We start from the raw sequence: 22,179 nt of genomic DNA on the forward strand, positions 1-22,179 counted from the left end.
TTTGAAGTGGTCAAGGATATCACAAAAGTTCTAAAAACTATATGTTAGGTTCATTAGACTCAGAATATTTGGAAAATTGCATGCAAACATATTTTGATTTGAATTGTTTTCCCAAACCATACTGATGCAACGGTTTTTACTTAATGAGTCAGAACTTTCAGAATTCTGAAAAAGTATTGCTTTGTTCAAGTTTTAACATTTAAGAATTTCATGTGAGAAATATAATACCATCAGTCATGCTTTGTGTCTGTGTATTAATTTTAGAACAAATACAAAGCAAAAACAATTTAGAAATTAAACCGCTTGCATGGAATCTTTAAAGTACTAGATTTCACTGTTAAAACTATTGTCCCATATTTTTAAGGTGTCTTGTAAAGGTAAGGACCATAAGAGACAATTAGTTGTGGTTTAACCTCACGGTAACTACGCCTCAGGTGATCTCAACTAGTGCAAGAATTAAGCCCCCACTATTAGCATTACACTCCATCACAAATCAGCCATCCAACCAACTTAGTGAACCAAGTATAGGGAAAAGACAATGGAAAAGAAAACTATTGTGAAGGCATTGAAAATTAATTTGTGTCCATTTTCATGGTGGAAAACTTGGAAAATGTCCCAAAGGCTTTTGAAAAATCAAGAGGTGAACAGAAGAGAGGAGCTTAAAATAATTACAATCACAGAGAAGTAGTACTGCTAAAACTATTAAACCCAAAACCTGAGAAGTCCCCCAGAGCAGATGGCCTACATGTCAGGATCTTTGTAGAAATATAGAGAGGCATTCATTATAATCTTCCAAAGTTCATTAAATTCTAGATGGGTTCCAGTGAATTCAAAAATAACTTATGTTACACTTTTGTTCAAGAACAGAGGAAGACAGAAAGCAGGAAACTATAAGCCAGTTCATCTAACATCTGTCAAGTGGTAATTGCTAGAATGCATTGTTGAGGTTATATTTCGATACTCAGAAAATTATAATGTAATCGACAGAGTCAACATGGCTTTGTGAAAGAGAGATTTAGTTTATCCAATGCATTTGAAGTTTTTGAGGAAGTAACAAGCAAGATGGAAATAGGTATACTTGTTAATGTGATGTGCTTGGATTTCCAAAGGGTGTTTGTTAAAGTGTCAGATCAAAGGCTACTACACAGTATGAAAGCACATGGTATTCAGAAGAACATGTCAGCATGGATAAAGGATTGGTTGGCTAATGTTGTAGCTCTTCGGGGGTAGCATGCTGGACATCAAGCCATGCTATTCCCATAGTTGTCACAAAAGTTAGAAAGTGTTATTAAAGTATGAAAAGCCCCCACTTTACTTGTCTGACAGACTCAGGTTAACAGAAAACATGGAGCAGGTTTTAGTACTTAACAGAACAAAAATAAGTGGATTCTAACCACAGAAAAATAACAATAACTCAAGGATATGTAACTCTACTAGTTAAAACTTTAACCCCTTCTTAAACCTCTCACAGACAGATGAATAAACATTGCATGTTATGAATGAAGGAGAACATGAAAACAGTCCAAAGGCACCAGTCCTCAGGATTGATGGGCAAGTTCCTTTATTTCCCCCAAGTCTTTTCATTCTCCAAGCTTTGCCTTCATGTTCTTTCACTTCTTCACAAAATGCCTGGCTCATAAACAACAAAGTCTCTGACTTACTGGTTAAAAGCAACAGCTTACAGCAACTGGTTGGAGAAAACAATTGCATTTCTTTAGTTTCAGGTATTTTACTGGAGGGAGAGAGAGAGAGAAAAATTTGACCTCCTCTTCCAGAGGACCAAGTGCTTCATGCAGTATTGTTCACAACCACAAGCTGTTTAGCTGCTCAGGAACAAATCAGTGTTTTTGTCAGGTTGATGACCTTTGACATCCATGACTGGTCAAAATTGCAGATTCTAAATAGTTATTTGTTGTGAGCTGAATGTCATTTTGTATACATACCTTTGGACTGTGCCCTCTGTTTAGACTTTTCCTCACTACTTGCAAAGCAACTGTTTAAACATTGCTTACAAGGTGTTTCAAAAATTTGCTTTCTAGAAGTACAGCAATACCTTCCTCAATACTTTATGGTAATACAGTCCTGGACAGGGGAGTTCAGCAGACCCAATAACCGGAGCTCCAAAGGATGGGGTCCCCTGTATTAAGGTTGGGATTAGGGCCTCTGTACTTGGCTCTGTGTTCAAATCAGGGACTAGAGATCCAGGCCAGGAGCAGCACTGGGTGCTGGTCCTCTCACCACCTCAACAAATTGCAATCTATATCGAAGACTCGGATGAAGGGGCTAAATATATGGTTCTTAAATTTTCCTAGATTGCTAGGAAATTAAGAGTTGGAGATTTTACAAGGGAATATAGACATGAAAGTGAGTGAGCAAAACATATGGTTGGTGGAGTATATTGTGGAATTACAAGATCCTGAGGGGTGTGATAGGGTGGATCACAGGAGGATGTTTGTGTGTGTGTGTGTGTGTGTAGGGCGGCACTACATTAAGGAACATTGAAACAAAAGGTTTCCTTTTCAGCGGTAAGAAAAAATGGTTTCTGTCAGAGGATTGTTAGCCTGTGCAATTCTGTTCTCCATTGAGCAGTTGAGGCGGAGCCATTGAATTTATTTAAGGTGGTCGATAGAATTTTGAACACGAGAGTCAGGGGTTATGGCTGACAGGAAAGCGGAGTTAAGCTGTCAACTGGATCATTGAGGTTTTCATTGAATGGCGAAGTAGCTGTGAAGAATCAGACAGCCTACTCCTTCTTCTACGGTCTACCTCCTGTGACCAAGGCGGGCAAAGCACTACACTGCAGCAGTTAACTACAGCAGAAATAAGTCTTCTTTCTTCATAATTTTTGAAATTGTTCTGGTAAAGCACAGAAGCTCAGTGGGTAGCACTGTTGCCTCACAGTGCCAGGGACCCAGGTTCAAGTCCAGCCTCGGACGACTGTCTCGGTGGAGTTTTCACATTTTCCCCGCATCTGCATGGGGATCTTCGGGTGCTCCGGTTTTCCCCAACAGTCCAAAGATGTGCTGGTGAGGTGAAGTGGCCATGTTAAATTGCCCATAATGTTCAGGGATGTATAGGGTAGATGCACTAGTCGTGACAAATGTAGAGTAGTCGGATAGGGGAATGGGTCTGGGTGGGATACTCTTCGGACGGTTAGTGTGGATTTGTTGAGCCAGTTTACACAATGTAAGGAATCTATGATATCTATGAACTAAAGCAAGAGGAGCTGGTGAGCCTCTCTCATCCACTCCCATCTACCTCCTCCATCCTCTCCCCTCCCTCTCTCAAAAATTACATGAGGAATAGAATCAATGCATTTATGTCAGGTAAAGCTGTTTATCAAGATCCAACAGCCAATTTCCATTATTCTATCTAGTAATGTGCTACTCAGACAGTACTGAGCCTGATAGATACTAATCAAACTGTATCCAATCAGGGTTGGATGAATTCAAAAATTGGGAAGAGAGGAACGGTGATATTTCATCACTCAAAGGTGATTCTAAGAAAGTAATTTGGACAAGTACTGAAAATTTATTTCTAACTTTGAAAAAATTTCTCACAAGGATTATTGTATTTTTTACTGAATCATAAATGAGAAAAGGTGTTGTACTTTACTTAGTGCTAGTACAATGTGTGAGCTGTTAAAATGCAAGTAGGAATATTTTTTCTCTCTATAATGAAATTAGCGCACAGAAACAAACCAGTCTATATCCCAAACACAAGCAAAAATTAGTTTACATCAAATTGCACTTCTTCCCTTGTGTTGGATTGGAAAATATGGCCTAATCATGAATCCATTTATTTCCTATGTGTATAATTACCACAAAGTCAAAAAATAAAATAATGTAATGATAGCAATAATGACTTTGAAACACAAGTAAAAATAACAAATAACTCTTCAGCTAATTTCATAGAGATTTTATTTTTCTATTCAATTGAATTCCAGTATAAACTTGTGTTAGATGACACAGCGTAGTATTTGTTAAATGCAGTGGGTCAGTTGTCCATCCTTCCTTCTGACCAATTCCAGTCATTTTAGATAGTACCAGCAGATGAGGCATGTGACAACAACAACAATTTCCTGATTCTGTTTGAGTTAATAAGAGTACATTTGACAGGTTTTAGATGAATAATGCTCAGCTGTGTTCCTGACAGTGATGAGTCACTGCACATCGATTGCAAGGTATGGCTCATTTTCTTCATGGATTCAAGCAGCTTGCAATTGTCTGCATACCGTACTGTTGAGAGAATAGAAGCCATACCCTACATCAAGCCCTGACAGTTTTATTTTCAATGCAATCTTATGAAAGATATATCTTCAGACTGTTAATTCAACTCCTTTAAATGGAAACGTTTTCAGCATCACCCAAATTTTCATTATATGGAGAGTGCACAATTATGTACCAATAATTTGAAGCACTGTTGGGGATAATTGGGCAGAAAAAAAGATATCTAATTTAGATTAGCAGATACAACAGATAAGTGTTCAAATTAAACTTATCCATTTTTGAGGGTTCTAGTTATAAATTCATTCTCTAATAATCTTAACCAAAGTACAACTTATTCAAAAAATAGTCAGTTGTTTTACTCAAATGATTCTGTCCAATCCTTCTGCAAACATGCCTTCCCCTTCAGTGAGGACAGTTTGTCACTTGAGCATCCTCACTGATAATGCTGCTCCATCAAGAAGCCACTGGAAGGTGCTCTTGAGCTGGGTGTGAAAGTATGAATAGCATCTCTCTAATTTAAACAATTATTCTTATCCTGTTGCCAAATTGCTTGCCAAAACTGCTTCAATGCATTTGTTTGATTTTGTAGTATGTTAGTTCACCATTTTTTGATTCAAACATGCAACTATTAATCTTAATTGCTTAAACTAGCATCTTCAATATATTTCACTATAAACACCCTTAAGCCATAATATTAAGATTTGAATGTATTATTCTTGTTTGTTAAATACCATGATGTCTATCTAGCATATGTGCATAGCAGTTAATAGTGGACAAAATGAAAATGATGTTTTAATTTTCCCAGATAAACTAACTTGATGTTGTTCCAAAAATATCCATGTGATGTTTAGTGTCTAAGTAATATTTAAAATACTTTACAATGTTATTACTACAATCTGTCATAATAGGAAATAACACAATGGTAAACATATTGGAATTTGCATGGACTTTGTAAAATAATGTCAGACAGTTGGGTGGGGAATTAAGAAATGAATTAAGCGTTCCTGTCAGGTATCTACCTTGGCAACTATGATATCACTATGATAGTGATAACTAAGGAATTCTGAATGTTAATGTCCATCATCTGACTGCTCTATCTGAGCCCTTTCTTGGACTAAAATTGTTTTGAAAGTGGATAAATACTGGCCTAAAATGTTTACTGTGATTACATGACCACAGATTGAGACAGGTCTAGGACATCTATGTGGAACAAATGAATCTTTCTTCATTGAAACTACCACATTATATAAAGACATCAACACCATGCATCAGAGTCATTTTCAAGAAATTTGCACCTCCTGTTGGAATTCACATTTGTGTAGTAATTTCACATATTGAAAGATGAAAACTTAGCCTACCAGTTAGCAAGCTTGATGGAGCCAGAATTGAGAATGTACAATGAATCATACTTCAGTAACTGTTGTTGAGCAGCAGAGCAGAGAAAGATAACATGGATTAGTACCAAAAAGGATTGGAAGATTCTCTTTCCTTTATTTCTCCTCATTCCGGAAGACAGGATCCAGTAAAGTAAAACACATTGAGTCCCCAAGAATTCAAAAAATTCGACACGCTTTTCTGCTGAACTACTGAATCTCTGCAGTTTCAAGTCAGTTTATATGGTACAGTGACCAAAATATTCTATTATTTGTAGGTCGGTGGGCAAGCACTAAACTGAGTTGAGAGTGTGGTGCTAGAAAAGCATAGCAGGTCAGGCAGAATCGACGTTTCAGGCATAAGCCCTTCATCATCCCGAAACGTCGATACTCCTGCTCCTCGGATGCTGCCTGAAATGCTGTGCTTTTCCAGCACCACACTCTCGACTCTGATCTCTAGCATCTTGCAGTCCTCACTTTCTCCGAATACAAAATGGAACCATATTAGCAGTTTCATGGGAAAAGCCACAATGATAGTTGATGTAGAACTGAACATGTCCCAAATGGTGACAACATGTTTTGTAGGTTTGAGGCAGCATTAGTTGTTGGATAAGGTGATGGTCTTGTCAGATTTGGAGATGCCGGTGTTGGACTGGATTTTACAAAGTTAAATATCGCACAACACCAGATAATAGCCCAACAGGTTTAATTGGAAGCACACTAGCTTCAACTCCATTCAAACAGATGATGTTAGGATTGGGGACAAAAGCTCATGATTTCATGTGGAACAGTTGTGTGTTCTATATCTCTGAATGGTTTAAATGTCTAGCTTCTCATGTTACCATGTAATAAATTACATCTTAACACAAGAGCCTCTTTTTTAACACTCAATCACGGTTGCACCTCTGCTACTTTGAACCAAAAAGGATCGTAGACACAGGAAAGAAGAATGGCCACAACATCTTTCTACCCACAAGTACCACATGGTGATCACTGGTGGACATTGTTGTTTCGTAATCACATGACATGAAAAAAAAATCATTAGACACAAAAGACCAAATGATTTTACAGTTATTAAGAATTTACGATCTTAAGGACTGGTCATGCAGACAGTCAGCAGCTGCATGTGTTTGAGCAAACAGTGGGAACTCATAGAAAGATCATCAAGGGAGAAATGGAATTCTATGCTGAAGGATTTCTCAAACCTAGTAAGAAAAGGGCTTAAAAACACAGAAAAAAACAGTGCAGGCAGAAAGAAGATAAAGACTAGTCACATCTGGCAGTCACAGGTTCCAACAGGAAACATAATCTGTAAGAGGATTACTGATTGTAGAAAATCAGGGTTATATTTACTCAGAGTGTAGTGGGGGCGTGGAACACACTGCCTGCAACAGCTGTAGACTCGCCAACTTTACGGGTATTTAAATGGTCATTGGATAGGCGTATGGACAAGAATGGGATAGTGTAAGCTAGATGGGCTTCAGATTGGTTTCTCAGGGCGACGTAACATTGAGAGCCAAAGAGCCTGTACTGCCACGTAATGTTCTATGTTCTAAAGTTAGGAAGACATAGTGGGAGAAATAATATAGTCTGCAAGGTTTAATATCAGAGATGGACCAAGTAGAACACAGGATTGGATATTTTGAAGAAAGTAGTTCTTAAGATACAGAATTGCTTCAAATGCAAATATAATGTGAGTAAGTAAATCCAATACTGTATTCAACCTGTCGATAGTAATGTTATAAATTACCAAAACATAAAAGAAGGTCCGGATACCTTAGAAGTTCTATAAGCTTCTAGCATTTACTCAAAATACAATAAATACAATTGAAAGAACAAGATTTACCAGAGGAGTTCAGCATCCAATGGAGCATGTGAAATGGTAGCATATAAGAAGTTGGTTAGGCCACGGCTATAGTATTGTGCATAATTCTGGAATTCACGTTATAGAAAGGATGTGATTGTACTGGCAAGGGTGCAGAGGAGATTTACTAGGATGTTGTCTGGTTTGAAGAGTTTTAGTTATAAAAAGAGATTGGATAGACTGAGGTTATTTTCTTGGAACAGGGGAGACAAGTGGGGATGTTGATTGCGGTATATGAAATAAACAGGGTAGACAGGAAGGAATGTTTCCTGTCTTCCACACTTTCCTCATTCCTGAAGAAGGGCTTATGCCCGAAACGTCGAATTTCCTGTTCCTGACCTGCTGTGCTTTTCCAGCAACACATTTTCATCTCTGATCTCCAGCATCTGCAGACCTCACTTTTTCCTGGAAGGAATGTTTCCCCTTGGTGCAGGAATGAATGACCAAGGGATATTGATTTAAAGTAAAGGTCAGGAGGTTTGTGGAGAATGTGAGAAATTTTTTTTATCTCAGAGGGCATTGGGAATCTGGAATTCCCTTGATGTAAGGGTGGTACAGATTGTTTTTGATTGGCACAGACCTTCTGGGTCGAAAGGCCTTTTTCTGTGCTGCAGACCTCTATACTTTTATGATAACCCTTTCTGTGGTTTAGTGGAAAACAGTAAATATGGAGACTTTAAATCAGAATTCATGAAATACAAAATTGTTGTTGGAATTATGGATGACTCATCAGATTCCTTTCAGTCAAATAATATTTGACTTTGGAGAAAGTTATTCAGATTGAAAGGGGGCACTAGGAAGAATCACAGACATATCCTAAGTGGGAACAGACCTATTTATGTTTGACGGATAGTCTTATCTTGTTGCTGTTGACTAAATTTCTCAGTGGACTAAGGTGAAAAGGTTACATGCTACCACCACAGAGGCAGTTGTCAAGGTCTTACATGAAATATTCACTGTACACAAATCCTTTCAGTCAGTTTCTAGCTAGGTCTGGATTTGAATGTGTAATGAACTCACTGAGATACCCAACAGACAAATTTGGAATCAGAGCACCCAGATGGTTAAATTCCTTTTGAAGTGAATTCTTAACATTTATACAACCTTGTTAAACAGCTGCTCCACCCAACTCCAGAGTTGCTTATCACCATCAGAATTACTGATGAATGGAAAACTGAAGACTCAACTCCTTATCTATTGAGAAGGTTGACTCCACTGTTAAGTGCACAAGGATTATAATGATAATTGTAAGAAGGAGCAGTGTCACTGAGACAACTATGAAATGTGTCACCTTGCACATAGTTGCAAGGTGACATAGAGCCTTAAGATAACAAATATGAATAAGGGACCTAATCAGAAATGGTAAAAACTTCAAGAACAATGGACAGCAATGATTCTATATTGTCCATTCAGCTGAGGGAGACAATAGAGGAATCAGAGTAAACTTGTGTCATTGTGGAAAGATTGAACACTGACAACTGATTGGGATGAACCTAAAAAAGAACAGATGGTAATGACAATCTGCAGACAATACAAGCCAAAGGAGAAAATGCTGGAAAATCTCAGCAGGTCTGGCAGCATCTGTAAGGAGAGAAAAGAGCTGACATTTCGAGTTTAACTGACCCTTTGTCAATTAGACTCGAAATGTCAGCTCTTTTCTCTCCTTACAGATGCGGCCAGACCTGCTGAGATTTTCCAGCATTTTCTCTTTTGGTTTCAGATTCCAGCATCCACAGTAATTTGCTTTTATGCAGACAATACAAGATCAATATCAGAATCACAGTCAATAGCAGAATCATGGTCAACAGTCTCCAAACCAAAGACTGTTGACCAAAATCTTTCAAGTCTGAAAAGAATGCATTCTGGGAGAATTGTTAAACTTCCTGGCTGCCTGAATTTGTAAAATCAAACACACGGGGCAGAAATGAGACAATAATGAAAAGGATGATATAAATGAATGTTCAAATGTTTTCTATGGGGACAAAAAAAGTTGGACATAATGTTCTATGAGGTAATGATTCAGGAAGAGTTAATATTGGAAGCTGCATTAAGCTCCAATCCACCCCATCTGATGATTCATGTACACTTGGTCTGGTGATCTCAAAGGGGGCAGATGTGTCACCTGTGTCCCCAAAAGTCTTGGTAAGATTGTCCAACTAGCTAATGTTTCTTGTACCTAATTTCTACCATACAATAAATTAAGTCTTGTTAAGATAAGAGTCGCTTCTTGTTAAAATTCACTCAAGGTTGATCCTTTATCATTGTAAACTAAATAGACCCTTAAATCCAGTCAGTCAGGAAAATAGAATAGTGGCAATATTCTTCTACTCATAATTGCCATATTATCCAGCGTGGAAGCTGTGCTATGGAAGTATACAATCAAGCAACACTCAGATATTGTATGTTGATGAGCAATCTACTGTCTAGGATAAAAACATAAACCCAAGCTGTAAATGCTGTTGTTTATTTCCATTTTAAAATGAATAATTTTCTTGATGACGAGCATAACTGAAATTAAATTAAATGACTAAATGTAACATTCATTTTGGTGACATGGGCCAAATTAAATTGTCTGAAATACTTTAAAGATTGCAAAACTTTGAATTTCTGAACATACATGAGCTATTTTCCTCATCCATTAATTTTACTACAAACAGCTCAATGTTAGTGTAATGTTGGGACCAAAATTTGGCACAATTTTAAATAGAATTTTCACAAAAATATACCTACATAGTATTTTCACAAAATACGTTTTCCCAACTTCCAAACAAAACTATGAACTATCAGTTTTTCTCATTATTAAAATAGGATTGAGTTTGGGTTAGGCACAATAAATATAGCTTATTTTGTGATCAGCAATCAGATTTGGAGATGCACTTTAACAATGATAAAATCATGTACTTAAAATAAATATTTTCAAAAGATGAAAGTCATAAGTCTGCTTCTTAAAGTGTGGAGAGAAGATAATGTTCCACTTTATCCTAAAGAGTTGGCTGGACTTTTACACTACCTAAGGACATTGGATTAAGTCTCCTCTAATACCCTTCCAAATAGTCAACACCCAGAGGTCATGGCTGTCAGTGAATGTCCTCTAATTGTCAATGTCCAACTCTGTCATCTTCAAATCTTGCTTACAAATGTCCTTGTAGCTGAGGTATGGATGTCTATGGCCAAATCATTGTACCATATAACCATCATCCATCTAATTACCATGGCCAGCTAGGTCAGGTGTTATTGCTTAGCAATTAGTGCATATTGATAGAAGTACTTTCAGGACCTCTAGTAGGTGACTTTGTTCTGCTAAGAGATTGCAAAGATTGCCTGAGACAACGAAGGTCGAGACTGTTCATTCTTATCTCCAGCTTAGCACATGTTATGCAGGTACTGACTATTATAAGGGCCTGCATTGAGGATTCAGGCTGAGTAAGACTCCCAGTTGGTGTTCTTGGTCAGGTTTCCACAGTTGCACACTCTCTTATTCAGATTGGAAATACACATGTGGTTTTTGTGAAGTGTGTGTTGTTTTCAGCATTAACTGAGAGATTGTGAAGTCTACATATGTGAAGTAATCAATAATCTCCAGCATTTGTCAATTATTTTTTAATCACAAAGGGCTGTTGAGGCTAGTAAATTCAAGACTGAAATAGACAAATTTTAATCAGTAAGGAAATAAAAGGGGAAATAGCAGGAAAATGAAGTTGAGGAATATCAGGTCTTCAGGTATACTGATTGTAGCAAAGTCAGCCAGCTGGACCTTGTGGAATAGGAGTTCCTTGATTGGGGCTGTTAATCTGATCCAATCAGAGAGCCCTGGCTGACATAAAAAGATTGCGAGTAATAGATACTGATACTCTGGTACCTGTCTCTGTATGCAGCAGTGTTATAGTCAAGGACTGTTTATGTGTAAATAAAGAGTGACTTGGTGACAGAACATCAGCCTCTGTAGATTTATTTCAAGTCCTGATCTCATTGAAAGTTGGAGCAGAGTCGATGGGCTGAATGGTCCACTACTCTTGATCTATCATATTATCAATGCTGATGGGTAGCAGTATGGAAACATCCTGGACCATTACCTTTTGTCTTTTTTCTTGACAAGGATGAGAGAGTTTGACCGTTTTCTGTTGAATATGCCCCTAGGTTTGGAATCCTAGGTGTGGAATAAATCTCTGACTAAGATTTGGTGCATTCTTGTCTTGGATCACAGGTAAAGCAGGCTAAATAGCTTTCCAAAAGTATGGCATATCATCCTCTACAGATAACCTAAAGGCAAAGGACAAGAACAAAGAGAAGGCTATGTCAAACAGTGTAAGAGCCAAAACAGAATCTTGTTTGACTCCGCTGTGACTCTCAAAGGATACTGATGCCAAATTGGAAAGGGAATTATGTATATATATATTATATGTAATATATTGTGTGAACTTGCCGCCTGTCATGTTTACTCCATCATGTCCAGATCCATTGCACTTCACCATCGCAATTATCAGTGAATTTATTCAAGATAAGAACTTCGTATGGCAGTCCAAAATTAGCAAACAGATTAATTTTCAGTTTCACGACTCATGTTGCATTATTATCATTCTGAGGAATCAGTATTTTTAACACAACCTTTTAACTCCCTGAATATACAATTAGACAACACTTTCACCAAAGATGCAGCAGATAAAACAAAAGCTTTCCAACAAAATCAACATGCAATTGTCAGATGGAAATTTGACTGAATTATTTAGCAACAACAATTAACAGTGGCCTATCTGTGAAGGGTAGAGACTGGTGGGAGTATAAAACAAGAAAGATTTGAAAAACTGTTAGTTCGATCTCAACTGAAATATTGTGTCCAACTCACGAGGCCACAATTTACAAAGGATTTGAGGAAAAACGTACAGGTAAGATTTATAAGAATGGTTTCAGTCATGAAGATTGATTGAGCAGTCTGGGCTATTCTCAGAAAGGGAACAGTTGAGGGGAGATCTGATTGGAGTGTTCAAGATCAGAGTCAATATGGAGATACTGTTCCTATTAAGACCAAGGGGACGCCAAGTCTAAGTGATTGGAAGTAGAACCATAAATGACAATGAGAATTTTGCATTTAGTAGGAGGCAGTAAGTGATTAGGGTCTGGAATGCATTGTCTGTGCATGTGGTGGAGGTTGACACCATCAAAGAGAATTGGATAAGCATGTGAAGGTATTAATAAAAACTGAAGCATTGCAAGAAAAAAATGTGAATGAGTGTAACTACCTGAATTGTTCTTGCAGCTAGCTAAAACAGATTTCATGGGCCAAAAGGTCTGGTTTTGTGCTGCAGCCTTTCTGTCATTCTTTGGTTCTGGAGAAACCAGATTAAAAATGTTTGCAAAGGCTTCAAGTGATTTCAAGCACTGAGGTCTAACAATATGTATGATTAAACTTAACAGAGAATAGTGCAGCATTGTCCTCTGCTCTTTTAGTGCCTTTCATTTAAAAGTTAGCATTATTTTTGTTTATGCTGCCTTCTTTCTTAATGGAACATTTGAAGAGGTATTGTCATATTTGGCCACAGCTTTAGAATCAAAATTAAGAAGTGGTGGGGTAGGTGATGGTAAGATCAAATAGTTGGGTGTGTTGGCACCAGAGGGATAACTGCACCCCTGCTGCCACTACAACAATTAGCATTTGTGCAGGATGCTCCATGGTCAGTGACCTATCAGCAATGAAGACCCTTAGCCCATTAGTTAACAACAACTTAAGGGGCTCAACCTGTCATCTGTGCATTATTTGTGAGAAATGTGACTGCCTTCATGTCAGGGTAAGCATGTCAGGCTGCCTGTTTTATCAGAGTGGGGTTGGGTATCTATTTACCTCATTGAGGAAAATTTGAGGGATGGATGGTGTTAGGAGAGATGGCCTCCACTCTCTGATCCCTCCAGCAAAGTTTTACCTTGTCACTGCTCATTACCAAGTCACTAGATCATCTATCAGCTGCTTGCCTTTTATTTAGTTAGCAGCTTTCAGCAGGACAGTACATTCTTGGCCATGAAACCCAGATAGGTCAGAGAGACTGCCAGGTGGCATGGTTGACACTTGATCTGGCAAGGTCACCCACAGTTGGTAATGCGTTGGTCCTCTTGACCTTAAATACATTCTCTTCATGCTTCAAAGATGAAAGTAGAAAATCCCATCCTATGCTTCAGATAATTAAGCCTCCTGCCTGTTTTCGATGGAATCTCAATCTTCCTGAATGGAGGTCTGTCCTGAAATGTGGTTTATGAGCAATTTAGATGGCACAGTTGCCCATCTGTTTATATCGGTACTACTCCCAAACCATTCTCGAATTATAAAATTGCTAAAAGGAAAAATAAGAACTACACAAATTATAACCACAATAACAATAAGGAAGCACAACAATATCCCTTTGTGTATCCTGCTCATATCCAAAATGTCCAGACACAATACTCAGCTGAATTCTGGCCTTAGACTTCCATTTGACCAGCACTCACAAGTGGAAAGGCTGAGATAGGAGTGTCCCTAATCTACAAGAAAATCTTCTCAGATATTTCTCTTTTTTCCCTGGTCAGCAAAAGAATTAAATGCTGAGAACTTGTCGCAGCAGATATGGAACTTGGCCATTTGAAAACAGGAGACAAACTGATTACTTTTAAGCTACAAAGCCATTTGCGTACCACTACATTATGGCTTCCCTCTATTAAGTCTACCTCTACAGCTTACAGAAAATCTGAAACTCTTTGGATTAGTTCTGCCAATTAACATGACTTCAATATGCGAGACAGCTCACTTTTTCATTATCTATTTCCTGCTAAAAGCTCATTGGTATTCTTGCTAAAATTACTCTCTAATCTCCTTGCCTGTTTCCCAAACTCAATGCCCTATAAATTCCAAATTGTCCAAAGCTCCACTCTTTACACTCAGCACTATTTAACCTCATTCTCTGTAACTTTTTGTCCCCCATTATAACAAGCTCAAAAACGCAGTTATTTATGACAAATCATTTCCCACCCTTACCACACCTTAGTTCTTCAACCAACATTTGGAATCTTACATCCCCTCTCATGTTCATTGACCTGGTTCCCCTTGCATAGCCTCTCCTTCTTAACTCTATTAGTGGAGGATGTTGCAGTTGCCCCAGCCCTAATCTATAAAAGTTCCTCCTGAACTCCTTGTGCTCATCTACCTTATTTTACTATGCCGAATACCTCTTCAACAAAACTCAATGAACTTCTGATAACTTTCTCCAAATGATTGCTTTTAAATCACCCTACATGATGTATTCTATAGTGAAAGCAGTAAATAAACATGTCATTCTGAGAATAGAGCATACACAAATTATATGTTAAATGTCTTTAATTGTTTATTCAAGGAATTGTTTCAGATTTGGAATTTAGCCTCCAGGATCCATTCTTAAAACATGGATAAATGATTATTTTGTGCGGAAAAATTAGCCTTTGGGTCAGAATGATTCGTGCTTTGGTTCATTTTGTCTTTTGGGTCTATTAGTCCAGTTCCTATTTTGGGAATTATTAATGCTGATGAAGAATATCCTTTATCCAGGTCTTTACGGTTTGGTACAAAATTTCACAGTCCATTCCTGTTCCTTTGTTTTGAATCTGTTGCTTAAAGAGGATGCCCAGTTACAGATAAGTACTTCATCTGGAATGTATTTACATATGTAATCAATAAGCAATGATTAAAAGATATTGCCATGATCCCTACAAGAGACCAATAAACATTTTAAAAGATACTTGAATTTCCAGTTCTTTTTTGTTCCTAGCAGCTTTAGTATGCTCAGCAGAATTCAGCTGATGTGCGACAACAACTAGATGGCGCAATGCAACAGTTTTTTAAAATGAAGCAAAGCAGACAGGATGTCATGTGACAATAGCATATGTACCACAATTACAGGGGCATACCATTTGAGAGCTCTAGTTATCCCATCAAGGGCAGACATGATTTGTAATGTTTTCCGGCAATGTGGAAATATGCAGAGCACTTTGAATGTGAGTCTAAAAGAAAAATAAATGGCAAGATGAAAGTGATTCATTTTTGACCACAGCTGCTATGAGAATTTCATTTGACATTAACCTCCCGCAGAACCCCGACAAAATGGCAGGTGCTGGATTTTGTAAGATCATTGCTGACAATGTCTTCTTTCAGCACCAGCATTTTTCAGCCGAAATAGCCGTTATGTGAACAGATATTGATAGGGACTGAACATCACTTTCAAATATGCTAATTAATAGAGTTGTCAAGTCAGAGCCAACTCACAGAACTTTCCAGTAAACTCTTTTGCATTAAGCACAGCAGAATCTTTTAAAACCAAAGAAAGTCAGAACCTCAAACAAACAGAATATCAATGAAGGCAAAAGGTTATCACACACAAGTAAATTGAAAGAAAATTCATTTTCACCTCTTACAGAATAACGTTGTACATTCTTTCAAGGTTGCCAATAAAAATTACAGACAGATCCTTTGTCCAGAGACTGCCCATATTTACTTGGTACAGTTCAAAAATGAGATTGTTCCTTCATAGTTCATTGTCTCCACAAACTACTCACCATCACAAGAATGTGGCTCTTATGAAGACAAACCCCAGATTCGAGAGGACAAGAATTGCCAATTCATCAGTGATACGACAGGGGGCTCAGCATTTGCTGCTGTATAAATCAGCACAAAAAGAGAACAAGATCAAAGGAGTGAAATTTATCAGAGATAACTACATTGTTTATTTTTTCTTCTTGTGAATAGTGAGCCTGAGGCCAATGGTCCAATACAAAATATCATGCCCCTGAAATCATCAATAGAGAAATATCTTGACATTATCACATTCACAGCTTGCTTTTGTAAAGCACTCACTTGCTCCGGGTTATTCAAAACATAGGTGTCCAAAGGAAACATTTCTGAGTTAAATAAATGGACAGAGACGCAGAGACATAAAGAAAGAGAAAATAAATGGAAATGTATAACTAGATAAAACATTCTTTTATCAAGATTTATTTTTGCCTGTAAAGAGTGTATTCTTCAAATAAACCATTGTTTGAAATGATACATTGTTTGGTAAGAAAATGATGGTCTAATGATATTATCTTTATTACGTATACTATTACCTTAGTATATTTAAGGCTCTACATCTATTTACTTTTGACAGTCTGGAAGCAGAGTCTCAGTGGACTCTCAAAGAGAAGTAATTACCATCAAAATGGACTGGCTGTCAGTAAACACTATACAGAGTGTCCACATTGAGCAAGTCATTTTGCCATTTGGAATCAAATAAATTCTACGTTTTATTTCACGACAGTAAGATTTAATCTTTTAGAAATACAGTGACTGATTTTAAATTACATTGACCAATGAAAAGAGAAGCAAAGCCAACTGTGAAGCACAAATTGAATTGCAATAATTGAAAGGATTTAATTAAGGTAAAGGAAAATACTCACTTTCAAGTATAAGGTTGAATTTCATGTAGCCTTATCCTTTTGCAATGTTCTGATGCCTCAAGCTCTAATTGCCTGTTGGTTGCAATGGATTTTGGATTTCTTTTCACCCAGCTGTGGAAGCGTGCTATGAAAAGTAAATCAATAAAAGAACTATGACAAACATTTAAAAAATGAAGTACTGTTGGGGAAAGGAAGAGTTGTTAATCTGTGTTTTCAAGATGTCTGTCTGAACAGGTAAACATAACATTTTCTATGGTAGTATTTGAAGAAGTATAGAGCTCTACCATTGTCATGCCCAATACCTATTATCTCCAATATGCACTAATTGGAAATTAATTTAACTTGGTGTTTGTAGGATATTTCTATAACTACTTTAACAGTCAATACAGATAGGAGGCATTTCACTGGTGACTGACCACATGGTGTGAAGGATGCTATGTAAATATAAGTTCTTTCTATTCAATTTTTCAAAAGCCAAGTGGAAATATAATTATGAACAGGTAATATAAAAAGGAACAGAGATTTTATTAAGAAAGTAAATAAAAGTCCATTTAACAGGGTGGGAGAACTTATAAATGAAGAAAGCCAACCTGTGAGAAAACGGTGACTTAATTCCTTGTCTCAGTTTTTAATTGTCGAACATAAAACATCCAGAGAAGATAAAGAACAGCTACAAGAGGAGATTTAAAAAACAAATAAGAAAAATAAAAATAACAGGCACAAGTGATAATCCATCTTAGAATGTTCAAGACATCTGGGAAATAATTTACTAAATCTAATTCGAGATTTTACAAAAATTGTTATGATCTTTCCAAAGATATTTTTGAAGTGGAAATTTTTGCCTATGATTCTCAGTAAAAGGGAAATGGATGAAATAGGAAATTAAAGCTCTGCTATAATTTCTCAAGTGTATTTGACAGTATAAAACTAAAGGCACATTGGAAAAACAACTCAGCGCTATGGATTTATAAGGGGTATGTTTTATTTGATTGAAAAAGGGCTTTTTGCTCAAAAAAAAGTCAACTTGCATTTTTCTCAGCACATTTTTCTGTCAAAAATTATTGGTTTCTTTTCAATTTGAGATTCTCAAATTTCTGAGATGAAAAATGATCAAATATTATTTCCTTTGTCGGCAAATTGATAAGGCACCATCCAGGAAATTGAAGATAATATTTTAGTGACATTGAAGAATGAGAACAGGAGTTTAGACTGTTGAACCTTTTCCTACCTTCAGTAAAATCATGGTTAACCTGAGTAATTCCAAATATTCGCCTTGCCCTATTAACTTTAGACTAGATTAGGTTACTTACAGTGTGGAAACATGCCCTTTGGCCCAACAAGTCCACACCGACCCTCCGAAAGCAACCCACCCAGACCCATTCCCCTATATTTACCCCTTCACCTGACACTACAAGCAACTTGTAGTGGCCAATTCACCTGACCTGCTCAACTTTGGACTGTGGGAGAAAACCGGAGCACCCAATGGAAACCGCGCAGACACGGGGAGAGTGTGCAAACTCCACACAGACAGTGTAGAGGCAGGAATTGAACCCAGATCTCTGACACTGTGAGGCAGCAGTGCTAACCACTGTGCTACCATGCCGTGGTTAAGACAAATCCATCAGTCTTGTGTTTGAACATAATAATTGCTCTTGGATCAGTTGGTATTTCTGGAAGAGAGTGGCAAACGTCTACCACCCTTTTTGTGTGGAAATGTTCATCAATTCCACTCCTGGCAGATTTGGCTTGAATACTTAGTCTTTGCCTCACAATCCTAGACTTCTCAAACTGAAAATGTTTCTGTCTCTTCCTTGACTATCTTGAATATTTCAGTGTAATGACTGCTTTCCTAGGATTTGCCTTTTTGTTTGTACAATTGTACCATACAACTGATGATCACATTTGCAAATTTTACACTATGACAAGCACATGTGCTTAAGTATTTAATAACATTTTTTTCCAAAGAATGGGGTGAGAGCACAACTCAGTCCTTCTAGTGACATTGAGATCTGGCCTCCTACACAGTAGTTCTTGCCCATGCTATTTTTAAGCTGGGTTGATGAGGGCAGAATGCAGTTCAAATTGTTTCCTATGGAAGCAGGCCAACATGACAGAGAGGGGGAGGTGGGTGAATATTGAACTAGCCAAGCTAAAAGACCAATCTGTATCACTGGAATATTTGTCCAGTTCTGGAGATATGTGAGAGACATATTACTCCTCATTGTCACGCCCCCTTTCAACTCTCTTGTGTCTCCAAACCCTCTCCTTAACTCATCAACTCTCCATGCTCAATTATCAACCCTCCTATACACTCTCATTTACCCATTTACCAAGTATCCACTATGTAAGAATCTCTAAATCCTGTAATAACACTGGGGAGTCTTTGGTACGTTCATGAAATTATCAAAAAGAATAATGAATAAAGTAATTTAAAATCACTTTCCAAAAGTTCACATTAGGTAGACATAAAACTGTCAGCATAAATCAAATTATTCAGAAATCAATTTAATAGCCTTTAAGGTAGTCAGTAATCTGGCAAAATAAATACAGTTTTTGAAAACAATCAGTCTATTAATTGCTCATAAAAATGTCAAACTAAACAAACTTGCAGTCACCTTACCAGCTGCATCAAGAACCTCTGCTGAGCTAAATCTCTTTATGAAGCCTTGGACTCAGTTAAGTATTCATAACAGAACTCCATTGTACATCTGTGTCAATAAAACACACAGAGATGAATATGATAAAGACTTTCACGTCATTGAAAGAGCTCAATCATTTGCTCAAAAAGCATGGAAATGGATGTGTGTGCCACGGATCTATGAAAACAGTAAATCACAAGTGACAATTGATATATCCCCATCTGAATATCGATATCATTTAATGCAGAAAAGCACTTCAACAAGTGGATAATGTACTCTGATGCTTCTGAAGAATTTCCATGTATGCAATGTTTGCCATTTTAACAATCACCTCTTAAGAACAAAACATGAAAAATAGGGAACACCTACTGAGCTTGCTTATCAGTTGGTTCTAGACCATGGTTCCCTTATGCTTAGCAATCCCTCTGTGCTGGTACAAATTATATCTTCCTCAGAAAATTGTCCGACTCCATCAAAACTGCAGGGGGCCTGAAATACTCCCCCCTGCAATGTAGATAGTAATGTTTGGTCTGCTGCATGTGGACTCAGAGCCAACATGTTTCCCCATGCTATTAAAAATTGTCAATTCTGGCAATGGGGCCGAATATCCCAGAATTCAATCTTACCCACTGTGTACTTTGTTCTTCCAGGACTGAAGGCATGACCTTTGATAGACAAAATCCAAATTCAGACTCTGAGTCAACCTCTTCAGCTTCTGGGAGGAAGTAATTGTGAAGGATTTTCACAACAACCTTCTCTGTAGCAAATAGTAGGTTTAGCCATGGAGTATTGTACTTGTCATTCTGTTTAAATAGGGTTTACGTTGGGACCAGGACATGCTCCTGCATATTATCAAGGTGAGATTCCATTGGCAATGCCTTTCCAACAACTTACTTGCCAATCACACCTTTCAAAATGTTTGTAGCTTTCCCAATTCTGGCTTTGAAATGACCAAAGACAATCAACATGTCTCCCTTTAAGACATGGGACAGTATTCAAGGCTGAAGTAGAGCTACTTTTTAGACTCATGCTTTGCTTCCAGGGTTGGGGCATATACATTGATGTACTATTTCAGCTAGGGTGAGCTGAAAAGAGGGACTATTGAAACCATCAAAGAGTGTGTCATTCTTCTTTTGTCTTACTTTTCTAGAAAAAAGGTGCATCCACCACCTTGTTCTTTGAGCTGACCTTCTCCTGCCTGAATGCATCAGTGAGGGCAGCGATCTCAATATTATACTGTTGGAGTACCAGGTTATTATAGTGGTTTGATATTCAGGTCTGTCTCTGCTGGGGTCCTGATGTTCCCAATCCCAATTTTTTACTTTGAGGAGATAGAAGATGCTTGTGTGTTTATTTCAACATGACTACTGTAAGGTAGTGTTTGTCCAATGGCAGGAATAACTGAGATGATTCAAAAGAAGACTCTGCTGCATGGCCAGTGACTAACATACATATGTGTTGTATCACCTAATCACTCCATCCCACCCCCACCATCCGAGGTGTGTGCAGCGTTGCTTACTTGTGGTGTGGAATCAGAGAGGGTTCTTGCCATCTATCAGCCTTTGAAAGGCAGGAAACGTTCATTGTAGCCACAGTAAGCTGTTGGCCAATCAAATTCCCCCTTGTGTTGACACTTTTAATTCCTGACATCATGTTTCAAACTTTGAGCTCTGGGCCTGCAGGGTCCTGATGGTCGCTTTTTCTCTCTTTTTGTATCCTGTGTGTTTCTCTCATTCTAATGTGAGTCCCCCTCTCTCTCTCTCTTTCCCTTTCTCTCACTGGTGTCATTAAGGTTTCTCCACTTTGATCCTGGTCTGTCTCTCTCTTATACGTTAATCTTTACCTAACAGGTAGGATTAGCTGGGATTCTCTTAGCAGTGATTGAAGAGTTCTTGAGATCCTCAGGAATATTTAAATCTGAGTTCTGTTTTAACACTTGCAAACTACTTCCATTACCATTTCCCTTCAAATCAGTACATACAAGCATTTCTAAATCTTCCCTCACCAGCAAACGATCTGTATCCCCTTCTAGCCTGGGTAAGAAGTGGACTGGTGACATTTGCATATGGTCCACAAGCTAAAACTCTAGGCCTGACAATTAGAACAGCAAATATCTATTTAGCTGTGAAAAGCAATGAAGTAATGAAAACCACAATGTACATGCAAGGTCTCCTTTCTTTCTCTCTTCATACTCTTCAGGCATTGTAGTGATTGGAACCAGGTGGATCTTGTTGACTACGAGATCCCTGATTGGGGTTGTTAACCTGGGTGAACCAATATAACTAGGAGCTTTCACTCTGTCTTACACCTGCACACACATGACATGGGTGCTGGGGAAAATAGAAGCTCTACTGCAGGGGGATAAAAAGCAAAAAAAAAACATATATAACCAGGAGCTGAAAAAGAAGTAGTCAGGAGATTTAAAATAGCCTCCGTCTAGGGGACTGACTCTGTGCTGGCTGGTGCCACAGTCAGTGTGTTCCTGCTGTTACTGAGGAGGAGAATTTCTTTGTCTTTTCTCCCTTGTTTAGGGAAGATATTTGTTTCTTTTTTGGGTTTCTTTATTGTAAAGGAAGGAAAAAAAGTAACCAGGAGTTTTAGAATCTCCTCAGTTCTGGAGACTGACTCCCAGCTGGCTGGCTACAGCC

This window comes from Hemiscyllium ocellatum, chromosome 24, assembly GCF_020745735.1.
Source record: "Hemiscyllium ocellatum isolate sHemOce1 chromosome 24, sHemOce1.pat.X.cur, whole genome shotgun sequence".
Taxonomy (NCBI): domain Eukaryota; kingdom Metazoa; phylum Chordata; class Chondrichthyes; order Orectolobiformes; family Hemiscylliidae; genus Hemiscyllium; species Hemiscyllium ocellatum.